This window comes from Ailuropoda melanoleuca, chromosome 1 (assembly GCF_002007445.2).
Source record: "Ailuropoda melanoleuca isolate Jingjing chromosome 1, ASM200744v2, whole genome shotgun sequence".
Taxonomy (NCBI): Eukaryota; Metazoa; Chordata; class Mammalia; order Carnivora; family Ursidae; genus Ailuropoda; species Ailuropoda melanoleuca.
Genome location: NC_048218.1, coordinates 195,997,402 through 196,016,796, shown reverse-complemented (window position 1 = coordinate 196,016,796; position 19,395 = coordinate 195,997,402).

The following is a 19,395-nucleotide window of genomic DNA, read 5'->3' as shown; positions in this document are numbered from 1 at the left end:
CAGTGACACTGAGGGTGGGAGTGGAGGGTTTCACAGGGGGTGGATTTGAGGGTCTGAAACACACGGCAGAAGCAAAGTGCATTTGGGTAGGAGGAGCTGGAAGAAACTGTGGTCAACCCTGTCCCTCCAGAGCCTGCGTCCTCACTTTGAGGTTCTGATGCCAAGGGAAACTTCAGGAAACCGGAGAGACCACAGAATGGCTTCGCTTCGAGCCACAGGAAAGTTCTAGCTTCCCAAAGACATTGTGCTGTCTTCCTGAAACCCCAACTGGCCAAATCAAGGCCCCTTCATCTACTCTCCCACAACACCTTGGAATTTTCCTTCACAGGACTTACTACAATTTAAGTATAAATTTATTATTTGTTAAATATATGTGTCTTATATTAGACAATAAACCCTGTTTATTTTTTGTGTGTTTGCAACTACATAACCATGCTAGGTACTAAGTAAATGCTCAGTGAGTGTTTGTTGAATGAATAAACAAATGATTCAGATGATACTACCATTCTTGTACTTCTCCAGAGGAACTCTTCTGTGTGTCTTTTCTATTTCTCTCCTGTGCTTCTGGCTTCTTATGTGAATAGGGAACTGAATAACAATCAAGGGCTTATTGATACAGGAATTAAAATGTACCACATTTATACATGATCGCACAAAATGCAGACACACTCTGTGGGCACACCCCCAAAACTGCTTGCCTAGTTAGCATTTCCAAGCCTTCCCATAAAGGCCATCCCAGACAAGGCAAGTATGCACAGAACCTCACAAGTGTGAGTTATAAACATTCAGGTTCAGAATTATTGTATATTATCTCATTTGACTGCTTACCCTTTTATAATACATTTTATAATTGGCGTCCTGAATTTTGTGAACTACAAGAGACAAAACAGAGAAGAGAGAAAGCATTTATATGTCTTTATTGGATACCTTTGATTATGGTTCTAAAACAACTCCATCAACAAAAAGATGCAATTACTCGTAGGAGTGAATTTGCACTGCTCTCTCTGCAGTTTTGTTGGCTCCCTTGAAAGCATGATAGACCAGGTTTAAAAGCAGACTCTGTGGATGTGAGGCTAATTGTGTAATGACAGAGGGGTCTCCCTGAACCCTGATTCTTCATAGCACTAACCAACGAACCTGCTCAGCACATACGATCTCACTCCCAGTGAGAACCATAAAGCAACAAGACTCATAAAACGGGGTGCTCCTTCTTAATTTCTCCCCCCCTCCAAACATCTAAGCTTCTCTCTTGGTCTATCTGAGTGCGGCTTCAGCAATCAAAACAGCAGCAGGACTGAGGACAGAGTTCTCCCAACCAATGTCCTTGGGAGATAAAGGGAAAGATAAAGAATGGAGAAATGATTGTAAAAGATTTGTTTAACCTCTTAGAAATCTAGAAAATACAATTTCTCTCTTAAGATATCAAAATGAATCTTTGAATTTTGCTAATCCATTCCGAAGAGTGAATTTTGATGGCGTTTCTATCAGAGAACCGTGGCCACAAGCAATCGCTATTTGGGGTTAGTTTGCTTTCATAGCCCTCTTCTATTTTTCTAGAACTATTTCCCTTGTCAGGTGTTTTTGGTCCTAGAAACCAACAGAGGTAATGCTAATTCTCTTAGAAGAAAATTTAAGTCACAAATGTACCTACCACCTGTCTTTTAGAAAGAACCCAAGGAAGAGAGTTTCTGTTTGGAAAACAGTTTGGTGGTTTCTTACAAAACTAACCATACTTTTACCATATGATCCTGCAATCATACTTCTTGGTATTTACCCAAAAAAGTTCACAACTTAGGTGCCCACAAAAACCTGTACACAGATGTTTATTGCAGCTCTATTCATCATCGCCAAAACTTGGAAGCAACCAAGATGTCCTTCAGTCAGCGAATGGATAAAGAAACTGGGGGACCTCCACACAGCAGAATGTTATTCAGCAATAAAAAGAAATGAGCTACCAAGCCATGACAAAACATGCAGGAACTTTAAGTGCGTGTTACTAAGTGAAAGAAACCAATCTGAAAAGGCTACATGCTATATGATTCTAACTATAGGACGTTCTGGAAATGGCAGTGGCTGCCTGGGATTGGGAAGCAGGGAGGAGGGATGAGTGGGTGGAACACAGTGAAACTACTCTGTCTGATATCATAAGTGGCAGACACATGTCCTTATTCATACATTTGTCCAAACTCATAGAATGTACAATACCAAGAGTTAACTGTAATGTAAAGTATGGACTTTGGGTGATCATGATGTGTCGATGTAGGCTCATCAGTGGAAACTATGATGGGAAATATGGATAGTGGCAAAGTCTATGCATATGAAGGGACAGAGAATATATGGAAAATCTCTGTACCTTGCTCTCCATTTTTCTATAAAACCAAAAATGCTCTTTAAAAAAGTAAAATCGGGGTGTCTGCCTTTGGCTCAAGTCATGATCCCAGCATCCTGGGATCGAGCCTCGCATCAGGCTCCCTGCTCAGTGGAGAGTCTTCTTCTCCCTCTGCCCCTCACCCCGCTCATGCTCATTTTCTCTCTCTCAAATAATAAAATCTTTTTTAAAAAAAAGTAAAATCTTTTTAAAAATAATGTTAAAAAAGAAAATGTTTACCCCAAAGGAGTTTCCTTACCTTAATGTGATAAGAATGCTTATCACAGGGCATTGCTCCCCCCCCCACTATCATGGTCCACAGAGCAATCTGGGTAAGGAAAGTGATTTTTGGGGTCTCTCTGAGGGAACTGAGGCCAGCCTTGTGTAGAGCTCCTTGTTCACTCTGCTCACTTCCTAAGGAAGCATCGTAATCCCTGTTTCTTTGAAAGAGTCCTCCCACAGATGTTTTATTCCCTCTCCCTTCTCATCCTTACACCCATTGCTGAGTACTAAAGGGATCAATACTATTCAGTAGGTCATGGGGTTGAAATCTTACAATGAAAAGTTTCTTTATGAGGAGAATCCCCTTCTCACTAAAATCTTTACATCTTGGGGGGAAAATGACCCCTTCTTACTAGTGACAAGGAAAACTGAAACTAAAGGTTGTACTGTATACATTTCAGGCATCTGTCCATGGAGCATCAGAGCGCTGTGATGTGGCAAGAACTGATTGGTCAGCAGTAAATATCTGAACCAAGCTGGACCAATTAAGCGCTCATCCACAGAAATCTGGACTGGGTAATGAGAGACATCCAGTCGGTCTCTGGGATCTGATGGATGGTGAGAGTAGAATTATTTTAATAGCACTTCTAGCACTCTGGGAGGGAGGACCCCAAACTTCTGTGGAGGCCCAAGGAGTAGCCCTTGTTCCCACCCATCCTGAAGCACAGCTCTTCATCTCTTCCCAGCATTTGTGAGATACCACAAATTCTTTATTTTTTCTACAGGCTACTGCACTTCACGTCTGTAATAAATAATAATAATTTATGTAACATGTCTTTTTCTAAAAACTTGTTAGGGTGACACAAGGAGAAGAAATTACTTATACTTAGTCTTTTTCCTGACACCGCTAACCAGTGTTGCTGGTGTTGTTGATGAGGGTAGGAATGTTCAACACTCCCCACACTTCACTCTAAAGAAGACTTCCTGCTCTCTGTCCAATCCCGTTCAGCTTTCCCCAAGATAGGAAGAGTTCCTCATCAGATGGATAGAATCTGAGACCATAATTGAGTCTGTTTTTTTTTTTTTTTTAATTAGTGGACTGGGGTCTACACCTTAAAAGACATGAAGCTTTGTATGTTCTCTCACCTTTAGGCTCATTATCATTGGGCCTCTTGTGCCCTCTCTTGGTCTGTCTACATGCTTGCCTGGGCCAGACCAGACATGGTCTCTTCTCTGATCCTGCATTTCTGCTCTTGTTTGGATGGGCAGAGTAAGCTGTACAGATCACGACTATAACACTGGCTGTGTACGTGGGTTGGCATTCTGCTATTCAGATCAGCCATTTTTATTGTATTTTTAAGTTTTATTTATTTATTTGAGAGAGAGAGAGAGAGTGGGGGGGAGGAGTAGAGGGAGAGAAGCTTCAAGCAGACTCCCCACTGAGTGTGGAGACTAATTCTACAACCCTGAGATCATGACCAGAGCTGAAAATGAGAGTCAGATGCTTAGCCAACTGAGCCACCCAGATGACCCAGATCAGCCATTTTTAAATATGGAGGAGCTATGACCACTACTTATAGGAGCCCCTACTTAGGTTTCCATACCTAATCCACCTAAAGAATGTTCCAGCATGTTCTAACAGTGAAGTGATGCATTGAGTTGGGAGATTGGGCATTTGGTCACTTATTTAAAAAAAAAAAAGTGGTCCTTTCTACCCCTTTTGCACCTATGTCAGAACTTCTTAATTCAAAACTAGATAGAAATTGTGGTAGGGAGTAAACTATGAGGCACTAAAACTCACCTTAAACACCTTTGGGTCATCATTCATTCTTGGTGAGCTGAATACAGGTTTTCAATTTGGGCTGCTAATTAGCTCCTCCTGGGAAGCCTTTAAAAGTCCCAGCACTCAGACAGCACCCACGTCAAATTAAATCAGAATTTCTTTGGATATGAACCAGACATCAGAGAATGTGCAGTGAAGGTTGAGAACCATTTCTATGTCTGTCTCCTCCTCTACCAATGACCCTTATGCCTCTCTTTTTCTTCTTGTTGACAACAGGGATTTCCTGATCAACTAGTGGCACAGAGCCCAACAAAAACAAGGAAGGTCAAGGGAATGGAGAGGAAAAAAAATTGGGGCTGGTAGGAAGCAAACACAGTGGGTGGTAGCAGTATGAGCAAAAGTCTTGTGTAAGATAATTTATTATAAAAGAGAAGAACAGACCGCTTTGATTGGAATTGCATTGATCTTACAAGACAAGGTGTAATGAGAAAAGGTAAAGTTCTGAAATTTGGTGGAAAAGCATTAGCTTTTTTTCTGTGTCAGTTATGACACATAGAGGATGAGGGAGAGCTGACTAATCATGAATAATCAAAGTTGAGAAAATTGAGGGGTCTGCTCGGGCTGTGATAAAATAACATAGACTGGGCAGCTCAGACAACAGAAATGGATTTTCTTACAGTTCTACAGACTGGAAGTCCGAGATTTAGATGCCAACATGGTCACTTCCTGGTAAGTTTCTTGATATGTGCTCAAATGGCCTCTCATCTGTGTGTGTGCAGAGAGAGAGAGAGAGAGAGAGAGAGAGAGAGCTCTAGTGTCTCTTCTTCTTACAAGGAAGCCACTAGCCCTATGAGATTAGAATCCCACCCTTACAATCTCACTAGACATTTATCAACTTCATGAAGGCCCTATTTACAACCTATGAATGGGGACGGGGGTGGGAGAGGACAAAATTCAACCCATAACCACGTGTTGTGGTTGAGGCTAGACAAACTATAAGTCAATGATGATTGCTAAACTTTGATTGTATCTCAAGGTACATAAAAATAATACTGATTATGTATTGAAGTCTACCCGGTGGCAGGAGCTGCACTAGGGCACACATCACACAGGGCCCTTACTAGAGATTGTATTATTAAGTGAAAGAGAAAGACAAGCAGGGTTGTACAGAGAAAGCTTCTGGAAGTTCGTGATGACTGAGAAAGGGGGTTTCCCATTCCCAGTAAGAGCTGATTGTGTCCAAATCAACTTACCACAATAGCAGCATCCCACATTGCCCATGTCTTGAACTTGGTTTCTTGGAAAGTCACAGGTACCTGCAGCTGGGTCCCAGACACTTTCCTACAGCTGGTGTTCAAACCCTCGTAGTTGATTCGAAACCTAAGCTCGTGTTTGCATTATAAGAAGGTAGCTCAGGAGGCAGGATGCTTCTCCTGGAACACAAGCCCCCCTACAACCTGCACCTTCTCTCAGCTGCCTGTGGGCATCTCTGGGACATGGGACAGGGTGCCTCCTCTTCCTAAACTTTGGCTGGTCAGCTTCTCAAAAACAATCCTTCCCACAGGAAGCCAGTTTCTTAACCCAGTGCCTCTCAGATTTTAGAGGCATATCAAACACCTGGCAGATTTTGTTAAAATACAGATTCTGAGGTTGATGGCTTTGGGAGGGACCTGAGTTACTCCATTTCTATCAAGCTCCAGGTGATGCCAATGCTGCTGACACTGGAACCACATTTTGAGTGACAAGTACGTTTTGAGCAACATACATTGAGATGTGGTGGGTCATTTCCCACTTCCCCCTGTTGATGTTACTGAGCCTCCCTCCAGAGGTTTTCCTGTGTGTAATCATCATCATCATTTTATGTCTTAGAAAAGTAAGGCTCAAAGAGGCCATGGAATCACAGAGAAAGATGCTGGGGCTCAGTTAAGGTTTAGGTTGGTTGGTTTTTTTTTTTTTGTTTTTTGGGGTTTTTTTGAAAAGTGACAATGTCCCCCTTCTTTCTTCTCTCTCTCTTTACAAATTCATTAATTTTATTCTGAAGGATTATAATTCTATATGATCATGCAAGCTAACCCTGAGAAAACATTTAGACGGATCCTGGATTTTGATATGAATCACAACTCACCAGTTAACTCCCTGTTTTTCCCAGACCCAAGTAGCTATAATTTAAGGGGTGGCAGCTAGGACCAACTTCAGAAGCAGCTAGAAGGCCACCAGCCTGGCACCACTGTAACTTTTAATGTTTTCCTTTCTTCTTATTTTAATAAACCCCTTGGCACCCAGTGTGTAAAAGAATGGATAGAAAGAAATTAATAAATGGGTAGTTGAGTAAATGAGATTTCCATGTTATATTTAAAGGTTGAATAATGTTTTCCTCTACAAAAACCTGGGGATGGCTGGGTTGGATAGAGAGGTAGGTAGGCAGGCAGATAGGTGGTTAGATAAATAGATAAATAATACAAATATATATATATATATATATATATATATATATATACACATGTATGTGTATCTATAGATACACACATGCAAATATGTTTACCTTTCAGGATCATTTACATATTTAAATTTCAATTAATGTAAAATGTACATAAAAATAGTTATGTGTATATCATAGGAAATAAGCATAAAGAAGCATTTTTATCCCTCATTCATGTCCTTAGAATGCACTCATCAGAAGCACTTCAGAATGATACCAAAATCACATGATTCAAAAAAGAGAGAAACTTTTGAGCTGGTCTGTATTCTGCCCACTTAAAATAATTTAACATGAGTTTCCAAGTGATACCATAACCCGGCTCCCTTCACTGAACCTATTTGCATACTCATCTGAATGCAAAGCACAAGATTAAAGTGAATTACTGTTTAGCTTTCTTCTCCTGACTTCTCTGCGGGACCCACCTCTCACTGACAAGCATGACGAAGCCCCTGGGGAAGCATTTACCAAATGGGTTTACAAATTTGTTTATGCGTATAGAACCCTTGTCACCCAAACAATAAGAGTCACCATGATCATGCCACTAATTCAACTCCTTCCATTAATCAGCCTCTTCCACTCATTTCACCCTCTCCTCTGTTTTGTACAGTTTTAATTTTAAACTGTATCATTAACCTATTTAACATTTTAAAAGTTATTTCACATGCAGAGCAAGATATCAAATATTCATTAAGTACCCCTTCTCTGCTTAGCTCTGTCTGGCACTGGATAGACAAAGATAAAAGTTTCCATGATTTACTTTATTATTATAAGAATAAAACGTTGCATGTATTAAAATTTCAAATAATACGGAAGAATATTAAGTCGACTCAGTGCAGCCCATATCTCCTCTGCTTTCACCACAATTAATGATTTCTTGTTTTCTCCCAGAAAATGTCTGTTTGTGTGCGTGTGGCTAAGCATATGCAGTACATGCGGAAGCCATATACACAGCTTTCTGTATTTCCCAAGTAAATTTAATCCTTCCAAAACGAAACATATAACTTCTCCTCTTTTGGTGTTATCCTCAAAATAGCATATAACATTGATTCTTGAGTATACTAAGTGTCTGGTGGTGTACTTGGTAACTTACCAGGCTTTGATAACCTATTCCCATTAATCCATCCGAGCTCAGAGTTAACTCTGTGTAAGACCCTTCCCCCAACACCTTCTACACTGCACTGCATTTGGTCAAGTTCCAATAAAAACATATTGAGTCAACTTATTTCTGAAACATTAGGCCCCCTCTTGAAAAGGATCATTCTGTAATTTGTCTATTTTATACTTCTGCGTTTTACCAGGTTTGTTTAGAGGCAAGACAATTGTTGCCATTTGCAACAATGTGGATGGAAATGGAGGACATTACGCTAAGCGAACTAAGTCAGTCAGAAAAAGACAATTATCGGGGCGCCTGGGTGGCACAGCGGTTAAGCGTCTGCCTTCAGCTCAGGGCGTGATCCCAGCGATCTGGGATCGAGCCCCATCAGGCTCTTCTGCTATGAGCCTGCTTCTTCCTCTCCCACTCCCCCTGCTTGTGTTCCCTCTCTCGCTGGCTGTCTCTCTCTCTGTCGAATAAATAAATAAAAAATCTTAAAAAAAAAAAAAAAAGAAAAAGACAATTATCATGCGATTTCACTCCTATGTGGAATTTAAGACACAAAACAGATGAATATACGGATAGGGAAGGAAAAATAAGATGAAATCAGAGAGGGAGACAAACCATAAGAGACTCTTAAATATAGGGAACAAACTGAAGGTTGCTGGAGGGGAGGGGGGCGTGGGGATGGGGTAACTGGGGGATGGACATTAAGGGGGTCCTTGTGATGTCATAAGCACTGGGTGTTGTATGCTACTGATGAATCACTAAATTCTACCCCTGAAACTAATAATACACTATATGTTAATTAATTGAATTTAAATTTAAAAAATAAATAAAGGAAAGACAACTGGTACAACTAGAACCAGCTTAACCACTGATTTTAACATGGGACCTGAAATGTGAGTAATATTTCTAAAATCCCATTTCTACCTCATATGATCCTTGATCCATTTATTTGAAAATAGCTGCAGGTATATGCTCCATACCCAAAAAGCCATGGTCCTGGGAGGAACGCTTGCTTTAAGAAAGACAAATGGAGGGAAGGAGGGCCAGAGCTTGGAGAAGTGTTCCAGAGGCTGCGCTGGGCAGGAAGCAGCCGCACTTACAAAGCATGGAAGGCAACAGCGTGTGCACAGAGAACAAAGGGGGAAAAAACCCAGAGGCAGACATTTGGAGACCAAGGGCAACCTAGCAGGTCTGGTAAGTGTACCTAGGAGAGAGGGAAACTGTTTGAGTGGGATTCAGATGTTAAGAAGAAATGAGGCTGTTTGGAAGTTAATTCAGGTGCCTTAGAAAACGTGTCTCTCTTTCCTATGACGTTAAAAATTATGATTGCTGAAACTAAAATTACTGCACCTTTACATGATCCTATAGTAGATGAAAAAGAGTTTTAAAATAATAACACTAATGTTACCACTGACAACCAGAGGACTGAATAAACCTGAAAACGGGTTTGTAACTCTGCTTGTCCTTAGTATATATTACATCAAATATATATCCTCAAGAGACTGTTTCTAAAGCCACGTGAAATAATTCATGCTCTCTGGGTTTACTGCCACCAACTTGATATGTAGTGAAGTTCATTCATTTCAGTTTTTTAATTTGTAAGGGTTACTCTATTGTATGTTTTCGATTTGATTTAATTTTGCAAATGTAAATGATTTCTAAGTTTCAAAGGTCAACATTATTTAATAAGATATTTTCAGGAAGACTTTGCTTTTATATCTGTTCCCCTTTTTGACTAATATTTTGTTACGTACATGCACAGATGCATACACAAATGGTTGTGTATTAAATTTACTCTTCAGAACCTTGTTTTTTTCACTTAAGAATACATCTTGGAGATCATTCCCTATTAGTTGATAGAGAGCATCTCATTCTCTTTTATGGCTGCATATTATTCCATTGTGTGACTGGACTATTTGATAATCAGCCAGAACCCTATTAATCTATATCTACAATGTCTCTAAGCTTTTTGGTTAAATCATCATTTTTAGTGAGTAAATTACATGGATGTAACATAGGCAATTAAGCTGATAGTGTATTTTCAAACATTTATTTCCAGTATTTTGCCACTACAAAAAAAAATGCTCTGGCAATAATCTGTTAGCACAATCTATAAATAAGTCTTTAATTATTTTTCTTAGAATAAACTTCTAGAAGTGGAATTTCTGGGTTAAATTCTGCACTTATTTAACGTTTTACCTCCATTGCCTTGTGTCCTATTGACAGCCTATCACATATTGTAATAATCTAGATAATAATTCCTGATTTTATCATTCAGCAACATCATTCTGTCATTCTAAATATAAGTTTTTTTTTCAAATTTAAGATTTCTGGCCATCAAAAAGCTGATTCGAAAATAAAAATAAAAACTATTCTAACATGAATGTAGGGACCACTATGGAAAAAACAGCTTTGGGTTTTATACCTATAACATGGAGATCAGTTTGGTTCGTCAAACTGACTGAACAAATAAAAGCTTTGATTGAAAGTATCATACAAATGAATTTTATCCACATAGATCACTTCTATTTAAGTAGGTACTAGAGTATAATTTGAATATTTACTTTGGGTTTTAAGGATAAGTCTTTTTCTATTTTATACATGGCCATTGTACATGGTACAATACTTGAAAGTATTGCCAAGTTCCTTAGAAACCTAAAGTTTGATGTTGCTGAAAAAAGAAATGTGTTGAGTGTTCTCATTAAGAAACTACTGATAGCGATAGAGTTAGGTAACTCTAAGTTAAGAATAAATTTAAGAAGGTAAGAGAGCTGGGATTGCCTTCCTTCTTCTAAACAACCATGAAGACCTTGAATAACTTCCCCCGGAGAGACATCCCCAAAAAACTATATAGCATTAGAGGAATTAACTCTGGAGGATTCCATGAAAGGCCATTCAGAGAGAAAGCCTTAGAGAAAATAGAGATGACATGTCAATGCTTTGATTCTGACCAGGGAAGCAAATAATGAACCTAAAACATACCTACGAGCTACATCTGAAGTGACATGTTCTGAGCATAGCAACCAGTGCAGTGAGGACAGCGGGTATAAACATAAAAGAACTACTATTCACCAAAAACAGATCCAATAGAACAGAGATTCCTGGCCAACAGAAACTATTGATATTGAGGATCCCAGAAAACCACCTATGGAACCATCATATGGAATATGAAGACAAAGAAACAATGGTACTAGGGATCCTGTCGGAGCTTTACAACATGCAAAATTTAAAAGATAAGAGATGGGAGGGGGCAGAAGACAGACACCCTGAGAAAACGGGCTGTACAGAGCCCCACTGAATGGAGAGGATAATTCTGGTAGGTGGAGACTCCAGAGATAAAGATTCTACGGCATAATCAGTACATTCAATTATCTTACAGGAGGAGACGCATAACGTCAATGACTTGAAGCTAACCAGAGGATAGGGAGCGATGGGTAAGACAAGGCACAAACAAGTACTCTCCCACCTAAAGACAGCTGTGGCTCCTCTGTCTGAGGTAATGGTTGCCACTAAGGATTTGGGGCCCGGGATTGCCATATTGCCTGACTTTTCAAGCAAAGTTGGAAAATTTTTGTGTGAAAAAAATCAGACTGTTCTGTTAGCAACAATTTTTTAAATTTTTAATAACTCTCTATAGGCCAACCCAAACATGTCCACAGGCCCCCGGTTTGTTATCTTTACAATTTGTCCTTGAGCTCCTGGGCCTGGGAAAGCTGCTCACTCCTCCTGGGCCTTACCATCCCCTTCTCCCAAGAGGAATGAGAGATGCGGGGAAAACAATGACCATCACAAGGGAAAGCAATCTATTTTTTAGGGGTAAGACATAGTTCTCATTTACCTTGAAGTGCACAAGCTCTGCCACCTCCTAAGTTAACGACATTAGCTCAAAATACACTTCAAGTTTCTTTTACTTTTTAAAAAATGTAAAGCTAAAATAGGACTCTAATTTGCCAAATTTCAAACCGGTTCATAATGGTGCAATTCAAGCTTTTTGCATCATGCTAATGAAAATGGCATACTGACTGGGCATTTCACGCATTCAAAGATGCTGATGCAGCCCTCTAAAAATAAATGGAAAGGAAAGACCCATCCCCCCCTCCCAATAATCAGTTGATTAATCTTCCCGCTGAGATGACCAGATATTTTGGCGCTGTGTAGATAGAGACAAGACACCACTTGCAAGGTCAGTCCAGTGAGTTTTGAGAGCACAGATTGGAGTTGATATTTTATAGCTCCCAGTGTAATATTAAATGCATTTCTATCTCTTTTCAGAGGCCAGAACTGCTTTTAATCTGAAAAAAAAAAAAAACAACCCCTTTTCTTCTATATGAAAAATCACTGTCTCTTACTACCGTATTTCCACAAATGCGATATTTTTTCTTTTCTTTATTTTTTTAACAGTGAGGGAATTTCTAGCTGGAAAAACACATTGGAGGGCATCCTGGTCAAATCTCTTATTTGGTGGGGGAGTTCGTGCTGCAGAGCCCCCAGCAAATGAGCAGTTGGTCTCTGCTGAAACAAGTGGGGAATTCCAGGCAGTCTCTGAGAATTGCGGCGGATGGAGAATGGTAAACGTGTAACCGGGAAGCCTTCCCTCATTCCTCCCCCACCGCAGGTCTGCGCAGAATACAAGCAGAGATCCTTGCTGTTAAATCGCGCTTATCCTGCTCTGCTCTCTCCCCTCAGTAAGCCTCAGCACCAACAAACACCCAACAGCCTGGCGTCCCGAGCACCGTTCGTGACTCACAAGTATCTGATGATTTAAAGCAGTGAAATATCACATTTGGCAGCTCTCCTGAGAGGGAGCTGCTGTGTTTAGCTAGTGTGTGAGCGGTTGGTGGGTCCTGCCCACTGGCAGGCCAAGTCAAAAATAGTCGGTGCCCACGTCAACAGTCAAAACCGCATGGTTTAACTGAAATCCCAGAATTTGTGGGGCTGGCTTGGCTAAAATGAGGAGTAGAAACCTGTGTGAGATTCAGGCACATAACCCTCCTAGTCCTCTGGCCTTTCTGTCCTCTGAAGGAAGAACAAATCACTGGTTTTATAGAATTGTCCAAATTGCTTGAATCTGTGACAAAAATACAATCCCATCGTAAATCGGATAAATTCATTATGGACAGTTTCAAAATCTAAATAATAAATTATTTCAATTTTTTTTTATAGAAAAATAGATTTGCTGTGGAAGTTAGGTGTGTTTTTGAATGTTTGATTAAATGTGGTATAGGATCTCAAAGAGTAAGGGCGCCTGTGGCTTCTAGAGCTCTTTAAGTAATGTTCCAGAAGCTAGCTATCCTCATTTTCCCTGGTTGTGTCCATAACACAGCTCCTAATCCTTGGTCAGTTACATATTATTAAAATATCTTCCAATTAATGTCTTGTCTTTTCACTTTCTTTCCTAGTAAATTTACATCAAAAAGAAGTCCTTAATTTGGTGCAGTTTTATTTATCTTTTCTCAGACATTTTCTTATGTATTTTGTTTAAGAACTATTGGTGACTAACATAATAAAAAAAAAGAACTATTTTCCATCATAAATTTTCAAAAAATCATCCACATTTTCTCCTAAAAGGTTTACAGTTGTTTTTTTATTTTTTCTTTGAGAAATAAACCAAAATCGTTTAATGGGTATGGTGTGAGGTAAGACTCAAATTTCATTTTTTCCCAACAGGATAAATTTACATCATAAGATAGCTCTTATTTTCCACTGATGCTAGAATGCTACCTCTATTGCAAATCAAAATGTCACAAATGCAGGTTCTATTTCTAGGCTCTTGATCCTTATTCATGAGTCAGGTTGTGCACCAAGCATAAACACCACTGCAATAAACACAGAAAATACAGAGTAAGCCAACACTCTATTGAGCAAATTTCCACACCAGAGTCTTCTTAGGAAAGTTTTGGCCATTGAACTTCCCCTTAAACATTTGGAATCAGCATGTCAAGTTTCTCAAAATTTCCTATTCGTTTTTTTTTTTAATTAAAATTGCATTGAATCTCTAGCTTAATTTGTAGAGAACAGGCATCTCATGATGTTAAATTTTCTGATTAATTAATTGGATTCATTTGTTTATTCATTTATTCAATTCTTCCTTAATGTCTTTCAAAAAGTTTTATAATTTTCTCTATAAAAGTCTTATGCAGTATTTGTTAGATTTAATCCTATGCACCCTTCTACTTTTGTGCTGTTACATTTTTGTTTGTAGATGGCATACAAAAATTCAGTTAACTTTTGTATGTAGTATAGCCAGACACATTGTTAAAATCTCTTATTAATTCTAATAAGTTTGAAGACATTTTGGATGCTTTTATCTGGGCAACTATTTTCTGCAAATAATGGCAATCTTTCTTTTCTTCTTTTGATCTTTCATTATTTTTCTTTTGTACTATTTTGTCTATACTTAATACACTATAACATAGAAAATAATATTGAATAGAGGCAGTTTTGTTGTTCATTCTTGTCTTCTTAATTTTACAGAGAATGCTTCTCTTTTTTACTAATAATAATGTTTTAAAAAACATTTTAATACATCGCTTTTTTCAGGCTAAGAAAGGTTATTTCTATTCCTAGTTTGAAAAGTATTTATAATTGATCTGTTGATGCAGTGAACTTAATTTATAGAAAGCATAAGAAAATAAAATACTCTTTATTTCTGGGGAAATAACACTATTTATTAAGGATATATGATGTTTCTATGCATAGTTAGATTTAGTGTGCCAATGTTTTGCTCAGGATTTACATACATCCATGTTCCTAAGTAGGATGGTCTATTATTTTCTTTTTTCGTGGTGTGCTTGTGTGGTTTTAGAAACAAGATTATATTAGCTTCCTAAAGTGTGTTGAGAGAATATTCTTTTATTTTTTTCTATTATTTGGCAGGTGTCAAATATTAGAACTATCCCTTGAAAGTTTGGTAGAATTCTTTTGTGACACATCCTGCAACCAGTTTTTTTTTCTTTGTGGGAAAATTAAGGTTACTCAGTTTATTTAATGGTTACAGAAATTTTCATGCTTTCTATTTCTTCTAGAGTCAATTCGGTAAAAATATATGTTTCTAAGAATCTGTATATTTCATTTAAGTTTTTAAATCTATTGACATAAGCCAAAACTTGGTATTTTCTTATTACTTTTTGATACAGATACTTCCCGTTTCTGTAATTGTAATACTTTTTGTATTTAATATTAGAGAGTTTTGTCTTCTTTAATTTTGATTGATTTCATCAGATATCTATTCTAGTAATCTCTTCAAAAAACAACTTTTGGTTTTGTCATTCTCACTTCTTTATCTTCAATTTCTTTTCTTATTAATTTATGTTTCTAACATAATTACGGCCTTTTTTATATATTCTCTTCAGTATATTGTGCTGCTTTTTTACTCTCTTCTTAAGATGAATAATTAGATCATCAATTTTAATTTCTTTCACAGTAGTAAAAACGCCAAACTAGTATTTGCAACTATGTAACAATTACAGATACTTTCATATTATATTTCTATGGTTTCAGAATCTCAAAATATCATGTATATTTATGAGTACTTTAAAATTATAGTTATTAAATAGAGCCACCACTAGATATTATTACTCAATAAATGAATAAAGAAGCACATATATTACTAAATCACAAATTTTAAAAAATACTTTGATAATTCTATTTTTAGGTAATTGGTTTTCTTCATACTTTCATGTTTTTATTTTATGCACTAGGGATCACTATTATGTGATGAAAACTATGGGTTTCACCAGATTTCCAAAGAGGAAAAAAAAGCTTAAAAAAGTTTTCCCAAAAAAGTTCTTTGGTAAAGTGTAATGCAGGATTCTCAGGTTTAGCTTCCTCACCTTGTCAGGGACTGGCTTCTAGATCCCAGTGCTTTTATAGCTGCTTTCCTTCATGTAATCACCCATGACCATTCCCTGCTTGCTTTCCTTTTTACAACTTACTTCCCTTTTCAGCTCACTGAATTTTATTTTTTTTAATTTACTTTTGCCCTTAGATTTTTTCTAACTTTGTAGCAAATCTAATAATGAATTAAATATTATATTTTGGGCAATTTATCAAAGATCTCATTATATTTTAGCAGAAGGATCCCTCAGACTATGTAGCCCAATATTCTACTAGAAATGGGAGTCTTGTCCAAGATTTCCTAACTCTTACTTAAGCTAAGTTGGGAGAAAGATCTACCACCTTTCATTAAAAAGTCTGAGAGTCACGTTTATGTTCAAGAAGGATTATATCCCTTGAAGAAAATTTTCCCCCAGCAAGACCTCATACCTCTTACATATATAGCTCTGAAGCATTCTTTCCTAACTGCAAAATTCAACATTTTTATATAGCAAACTAGTCCTCAGGTTTTAAACATCCACTGCTGCCACCTGTTTGATGGGGACAGGCACTCTTCTGTCTGGTGAGATGGAGTGCGCATGAGCATCAGACAATTCTGGAGGCTCCACCCTCCATCAGGGCTCAGTGGCCATCGACCTTCCCTGCACCTGCAGCCCTCACAGCCAAAGCTTCAGAGTGCTCCTAGGCTGACACTGCTATCTCTCAATCCCAATTTTCCTTAGAATTTATCCAATGACCAGTAATCAGAATTGTCTTTTTTTTTTTAATCCTATAGTATCCATACTGATTAATTATTCTTACTGTATATTTGAAGATTCTGGATCTCAGTGCCATTTTGTTTAGATTCCTACCTAAAAGTATAAAAGCAAGCAAGCAAGCTACTGGTAGAGGAATAAGTCTCTTAAACTATAGAATCTCATATAGATGGATAGATACACACATATACATGCACACATATACACACAATGTATTATAAATATATATGTGAAGGGCACCACCTCTTTCACTGATTTATATCAGGGTTGTTCTCTGAATACTATTAAGGCTAATGAGGATGGTGATACTTGAGCCACTATTTTTCTTTGTTTCCAAGTAATTCTGTATCTGGTTGCTCTAACTTGTATTTCACCACTCCCTAAACCTTTATCAGCATTCGTTGTTATGTTATATTTAGGCTTTTCAAATTTCATAGGCAAAACATTTTCTTGTTTTAATTTACATTTCTATGACTGGTGATGTTGAGTATTTTATCTTCTTCTTGCCTAAGTTATTCTAATATGAACTCATTCTTCTTTCAAAATATAACTTATTTTTCAAATTTAGGCCAGATTGTGGCTACTGTAATAATTAACTACCTATTTTCATATAATCTTTTTGGATGAACTCGAGGAAGTAATTATTTTCCAAGGTGATCAGATCTAATTCCTATCGCCTTACCGCTCAAATTCTTTTATTGTTTCTGACTCACTTGTTTTAATTATCTAGGGATTAAGCTAAATAAAATGAATGATTTGAAGTACCTAAATAATGGCATCAGCTCTTTCTGGGGTTAACTGCAGCCTTAGGATATTTTTATAAGACTTCAAAACAATCATTTGATTTGGTCGTAGCTTCAAACATTTACAAATATTTGAAGGAGGAAGGTCCTTGAGGAGAGTGAAATTCAGCCCTGTTATTTTATAAATCTGGCAACTCATATTCAGAAATGTAGGCTGATTTACCAATATTACAGAGGAAGTTACTGGTAAATCTTGGTTTACAACCCAGATGTCCCAGCTCTTTTTCTACTTATTTATAACCATTATGCCACCATACAAATATTTCCAAATTGGAAAAAGAAATTATGACAAAAAGAAATTGCGAAATAATACATTTCATACATTCAAGTAGATACTGGTACGTCTACTCCAGGAAATACCAATTTTTCCCTGATCAAGGATATCAACCTCTGGGGTGAGAGGAATCTCTTTAATCCACATTCAACTTGGTTTTTGCTTGATAGTTTTAAACTACTGAAACAAAAACAAGGAGGCTATCACTGGTTTAAGAAGTGTGTCAAATAGGCAGATATAGATTGGGTCTGATTTAATGATATTTTAGTATCTTTTTAAAATAAAGACATTTCAGGGCCAGTTCAAGAAAAATAGCTTGACTGGAGTTAGTGACTTAATGAGTGACTTTTTTCTGCACAGCATCACACTGAACATGGAATTTAGCTCTTATACCACTTGCTCCCAAAACCCAACCCACACAAAGAATATGAGCGTATAGATTTTTTTTTTTTTTTGAAAAACTGGAGTCTGTTGCAGCTTCAAATTTCTACATAGGAGGAGATTATGAACAGCAATCAAGTTGGAAGAAGAGGTGGGTAAGGGACATGTTTTGAAGATGTTTTTGTGCACAAGCTCACTATTTTGGCTTTGACTGTGTGGGGTTTTGTTTGTTTTTGTTTTTGTTTTGTTGTTGTTTTTGCAGGACCAGGAAGGCATTTGAATCTAAGAAATTTCTTTACCCAAAAGAACTTTCTGGTCAGCCTGCTAGCAAATGTGTCTGCTGGACTTTTCCCAACACAGCATCCAGTATACATCACATTATGCCTTACTTCTCTTCCATCTTTCTCTTCTCTCTGCCCCCTCACCTCTCTTCTCACTGCGTGAAGAGCACAAAATCTTTTCCACTAACATATTTGCCCTTCTCTCTAATGCCTTGGCACCAAAATGCCTTCTGCAAACACTTAAATAAAATTCCAGCCAAAGACAGTTCCCTCTATAAGAGCGATTCTAAAGCCAGCTATTTAGGTGATAACATCTTTTGACCATATTATACAATAAGCAAAGAGTCAGTTATGAGGGTTTAATGGAGACATAGAGCTTACCATAGTACTTTATAACCACTAACCTCTGAACAATCTCTCAACCATAACACTTAACAATCTTTAAACTCTGCTTATCTTTCTCTACTTGCCTAAATTCATTCCATTCCTGATCAAGTGCATCTCTCTCTATGAATGAAGTGAATATTCTCTTGCTAGTTCTACCTGATTCTCAACTTGTTGTTAGGCAAAGTTTTTCTTAGGCAAAGTTTTTCTCAGCCCTCCTCTGCACTGAAGAGACCCTTTTTTCCCAGTTTCCTATCTTCCCAATTGGCTGTTACCACTTACCTAGTTCTCCTATATAAAGGAATAATTAATAATCCCCAACTTTTACAGCATTCTAAAAACATATTCTTCTCTTCCTTTATTTGTTGTTTGCAATTTTCAACCCAAGCATCCAATATCTATTACTGTTCTGTTCTAGAGGTTTATAGTGAAAATGGTGGTCTCCCATTCACATGCTTCCACTAGCACATACTGGCAATAATTAAAAACTCTTACATGAAAACACTCCTAGTGAAACTTTTTTCACCAAAAAATGCCAAATAATGAGAATATAAAATTTTCTGCAAAAATGTCCTTGTCTTTGTAATGATTTTATACAGTTTCTCCCAAAAGCAAGATAACAGGGGTGCCTGGGTGGCTCAGTCGTTAAGCCTCTGCCTTTGGCTCAGGGCGTGATCCCAGATCCTGGGATCGAGCCCCACATCAGGCTCCTCCACTGGGAGCCTGC